The following is a 5,972-nucleotide window of genomic DNA, read 5'->3' as shown; positions in this document are numbered from 1 at the left end:
GAATTTCAAACGTTTTTTTTTAACACGCATACATAAAAACAATTTTTAATTATTTATTTATTTATTATTTGTTTTATTTTATTAAAAACTTTTATACGCGAGTGAAGTTATTTTTTTTCTTGTAATTTATTTATTAATAAAAATTAAGTTTTATTTACGTTTTTTTAATTAAATTAAATTAAAATCGTTTTTTTTTTTTTAATAAGGTAAGTGTGAAATTTATTTTTTTTCATTATTATTATTATTATTTTTTAACACGTACATAAATAATAATATTTATTTTTGTGAGAAAAAAAATTATTATTATTTTTTATTCGCATCGAAGTATTTTTCTCCATTAGTTCTCCCTTTCCCCCCGAAAAAAAAAAAAAATTTTTTTTTTGTCTAAATTGATTAAATAATTAAAATAGTTTTAAATGGTGCCAAAAAATTTTTCAATTTTTTTTTTTTTTTTCAATTTTATTTTTATTTTTACATTTTAAACTGTTTTTAAATTTTTTTTTTTTTTTTTTTTTTTTTTATGGGATTCAAAACGAAAACAATGTGATAAATACGTTTATCAACCCTTAAACGCCTACGCATTCAATACAAATTTTTTTTTTTTTTTTTAAATTAAAAATGACGTTTTTTTAAATTTTTTAAAATGGCGACGATTGTTAAATTTCAATGTCCCCCCCTTTTATTTTTTTTATCGTCAGGATTTTGTATAATAATCGGTAAACAAAACAAAACAAAAAATCTATCAAACTCGTTGTCGAACCGTTTGTTTCTTTTTTTTTTATTGGGGGGGGGCGGGGGATTTGGGATTTCACGTGGGAAAAATATTAATAATAATAAATAAATGACGTTTTAAAAATATGGGACGCCATATTTTTTTTATTTTTCCCCCCTTTATTATACAAATTCATTTACGATTTTTGATGATTCGATCGTATCGAACGTAATAATTCGATTAATCGAAATCAGACACTCTCTCTCTCTCTCTCTCTCTCTCTCTCTCTCTCTCTCTCTCTCTGTTTCTTCGACTCCATTGTGACTTTAAAAAAAAAAAAAAAAAAAAAAAATTTGATTTTGTCGCACTTTGTCACAAAAAAATTTAAAAAGATTTCTTTTTTTTGTTTTTTACGAAATGTGATCCCATTGAAATCGAAAAATTTTTTATAAAACGATCCCAACTCGAATTTTCCGGGTATTTCCCCTCCCCCCCGCGCCCTCCCCGCGTATTTTTTTGTGTGTAAATAATAACATTCACCCCCAACTCCCAGAGTTCTATCGTTTTAACACGTCATTATTATTATCATCATCATGAGTAAATATTTGTTTTTGTCGTATAAAAAAACAATTTTTCCCCCCCCCCCCCGTTATCAAAATTCAAATCCATTTATCCGAATCGAACGTATCGAACGTAATCATTCGATTAATCGAAATCAGGCACACTCTCTCTCTCTCTCTCTCTCTATCTATCTCTCTTCGACTCCATCGTTCTTTCTTTATCCTACTAACATAAGCTTCTACTTCTACTTTTTCGCGTGATTTTAACTTATTTTACCCTTTTACGATTAGTATTTTAATTTTATTACGTAAAAAAAAAAATGGCGATAGATTTTATTATTATTTCAATTCGCTCATTGTTTATCGTTCGGTTTCGAAATTGTCATGTTCGTGCTTATCACGGACGGAGAGTTAAAAAAAGAATTTATTATCATTATCGTTACCATCGTCGTCGTTAAAAACCTCATCATCATCATCATCATCATCGTCGTCGTCGTCGTCGTCGTCGTTTTAGAAAGTTAATTTAACGTGTATATATATATGTATGTGTTCGTGTACGTATATTGTTAATTAACTTTTTCATTACAAAAAAAAAAAAAAAAGATTTTTTATTAAAAATTGATTATGATATTTATCGGGGAATTAAATTTCCTTTTTTCCTTTTTTATAATTCCTTTTTTATAATTCCTTTTTGTTAATTCTTTTTTACGTAAAAAAGGAAAATTAGTCAATTCTATATCAATTTGCTGTACAATTAAATTTGTCTTTGTTTTTGTCTTTGTTATTGTTTTGTTTTTTGTTTTCGTTGTCGTCATCATTTTATTTAAATTTTCTTCTGCTTGTTTTCGTCGTCGTCGTCAGTAAATAAATAAATGCTCAATTAAATTTAAAAAAGTTTTGGGAAAGTTTTACCGTAAAATCCGACAATAAAAAAAAATAAAAAAATAAAAATCACACAACGAGAGAAGAAGAAGAAGAAAAATAAAAACGATTCGTCAATTTTTCGTCAATTTTCCGACGTAATTCCCTCTCCGACATTTTTTTGTTTTGTTTTCATTTTCTTTTGCAAAAGTTGGCTTTACTGTGTATTATTATTATTATTATGTTAAATCGATTCGGAATTAAACGGGGTAAATTTTTTTTTGTAAAATGAAACAATTTAAAAATAATTAAAAATAAAAGACGAAAAAGACAAAAAAAAATTTTTTTTTTTTTTTTTATTATTAATCGATTTTATTGTCGTTATTTACTTATTTAAATTATTTATTTATTTATGTATTTATTTTTATTACTTAATAAATTTTTATTTTATTATTTTAACTTGTATAAAAAAAATTGTTTTTCGTTACGTAAAAATTTATTTTTGTTTTTATCGTTAAAAAAAAATAATTATTACACCGTTGTCGTTCAAATTATTATCATCATCATTATTTCTATTATTATCATTATTATTTTCTCTTATTTCGACAATAAAATCAAATTACAAAAAAAAAAAAAAAAAAATTTTTTTTTCGATAAAAAAAAAGAAAGAAAAACGGTTGACAAGACAACTGAACACGTCGTTAAGTAATAATAATACTAATAATACTACTAATAATAATAATAATACTAGTAATAACAATATTAATAATACTAATAATCAAAAAACAATAAAGAAATTTTTTTGTAGGTAATTAATTTCGTGACTTTGCGATTGCCTACCAACTACTTCAATTGATATTATTATTATTATTATTATATAAATTGTTATTTGACGTAAAGCATACAAACGAGTGAGTTACAAACAAACAAACAAACGACTTTTCAACAACGACTAAAATACACCCGGAATGACAATCACGACTGAAAATTGTGACATTTCGAAAATATCCGACACAAAAAAAAAAACAAAACAACCGGCACCGCGAATTGTAATTTTTTCGTGAGGGGGTAAAGGGGGCCAATCGAAAATCCGGATAATACTAAAATAATACTAAAGAAAGTTTATGCAAAGAAAAAAAAAAAAACGAAAATTTCCGTAACGACGTTTCAAACAAACAAACAAATTTTCTTTCTTTCTTTCTTTCTTTCTTTCTTTCTTTCTTTCTCTCTCTCTCTTTCTCTCTTTCCCTTCCTTCTTTTTTTTTTTTTTTTGCAAATGTTACAATCCCGTAAATTTAACCTTTAAAACAAAAAAAAAAATAACTTAGCGGTAGTAATAATAATAATAATAATAATAATTTTCGAAATTGAAAATTGTACGACTAAAAAAAAAAAAGTGTGTAATAAAAAGAAAATGGCGCCTTAAAAAAAAAAAAAAAAACAAATAATATCAAGTCGAGTAAAAAGAGAGAGAGAGAGAGCAAACAGTCAAAATCAGATTTAAAGAGAAAAAGAAAGAAAGAGGAGTCAAAATTAGAGTTAAAGAGAAAAAGAGAGAAGAGAGAGAGAGGATTAAAAATTAGAGTTAAAGAGAGAGAGAGAGAGAGAGGGGGAAAACGACGACACATAACAATCATGACGTGAATGAAACTTAATTAAATGATTGTCGTAATTAAAAGTTTATTTCATTAAATTTTTTCGACCCGAAACAAAAATGTGTTTTATTTTTTATTTATTTATTTATTTTTATTTCGCTTCAATGGATTTGACCCTGAAAAATAATTAATTTCGATATATATATATATATATATATATATATATATATATATATATATATATATATATATTTTATATAAAAAAAAAAAAACATGTAACTTTTTAAAAATATATATACGTCTGTATATCTCCATTGAATGCACGCATGAATTTGTTTTTTTTTTTTTCCATAAGTAAAAATTCATAGAGAAAATAAATCGAAATACCGGATATCGCGTCGTTAAAAAAAAAAAAAAAAACAAACTTCCGGTGAAATGTTTTTTCAAACCCAAATCACATTAAAACCTTATCCCGGTTTTATTATTTTTTTTAAAGTTTAAATTTTTTCTGAAAATGTTAAAACACGCACACGCACGCACACGCACATACACAAAACTATCACCATCACCATCATCATCATCATCATCATTATTATTATTATTATCTATATACTAAAATTCGACGTTACGTTTCGTTTTGGGAATTGTATCATTTGACGACACCCCGAGAGACGTAAAACTCTAAACTAAACACTTAAAAATAGATATCGGATTATTATTATTATCATCATCATCATCATTATTATCATTACGAATTCAACAGTAATTTACTTCTTTTTTTTTTTTTTTTTTTTCTCGTAGACTTTTTCCCACGTCCGCCTTTTTAGTAATTTTCATTCTTTCCGGTTTTTTTTTTTTAATTATTTATTATTATTATTATCATTAATAATTTTTTAATTTAAATAATTAAAATAATATCAAAAATATTTACTTTTCGTTCCAGCAGTTTTATTGTTATTTTTTTATATTAATAATAATAATAATAATAATAATTTTTATTATAAAGTAAAAATAAAAAAAAATTTTTTTTTCACGTAAACGAGTAGGAGACGAATGAACACGCAGAAGAAAAAAAAAAATACTAATTAAGCGTTTTTCTTTCTTCGTTTGTTTGTTTTCTCATATCGAGTGGAAAACGTTTTTTTTTTGTTTTGTTTTTTTTTTTTTTTTAATTAACAAACACCCTTTTTTTGTGTTTTCGTATTTTTAGCCTTTTCTGCAAGTAAGATTTCCCAACGACCAATCCTTTTGTTTTCCTTCCTTATTCTAGATTTCCCCATTCGCACAATCACGTGACACGTCACTTATTTACTTTTCGCACGCCATCCCTCCCGAAACAAAAAACAAATAAACGGCGGGAAAATTTTCAAATATTTATTAATAATAGTAATTTTCTTTTTCGAGAAGGCTGTGATACGACAAATTATAATCGTTATAATCGTCGTATCCGTATATAGTAAATTTAACGTATTTAAATGGATGCTCTAGTAGTAGTAGTAGTAGTAGTTAGTATCCTCCAAGGTTAAAATCGACCGCGTTTTTCTTTTTTATCAAATGGCAAACTTTTGTTGCATGCTTGCCATCGATAAAAAAAAAAGAACCGTTTTAAGTAAATCGCGAGAAACTTGATTTGGATAAAAAAAAATTTCTTTTCTTACTATTATTATTATCATTATTATCATTATTATTATTATTATTATTATGCATATGATTTCGTTTTGTCACACTTTTAGGAAAAAAAAAAGCAAAGCAACGCGAAAAAAATTCTTTCAATGTTATAAAAACTGCAATTTGATGTCGTTATCTACCCCGTGGGCTTATTCAATCATCTATATATAGCATAAGTAGATTATCGATACCTTAAGGAATAATTAAGGTTTAACCTTGACCATTTAAAAATAAAAAATTTCCTTTTCTCTTCAGGTACGGATGATAATGATGATGATGATTTTTTTTCCATACATATATATATATATAAATAACCGTTTTTTTTTTTTTAATTTTTTATTAAAATTAAATTTTCAATAAAAAAGAAAAAAAAATTTAATTTCAAATTCCCATTTGCATTTTAATTAATATATATATATATATATATATATATATATATATATATACATATGTGAAAACGAAATGAATGAATGAAGGAATGAATGAATGAATGAATGAATGAATGAATGAATGAATTTAGTCAGTTTTCGAATCAGGGCGTAAACTGTTTGGGAAAAAATAAAAAATTTTTTTTTT

This window comes from Pediculus humanus, genomic scaffold (assembly GCF_000006295.1).
Source record: "Pediculus humanus corporis 1103172108263 genomic scaffold, whole genome shotgun sequence".
NCBI lineage: Eukaryota > Metazoa > Arthropoda > Insecta > Psocodea > Pediculidae > Pediculus > Pediculus humanus.
This window is presented reverse-complemented; position numbering follows the sequence as displayed.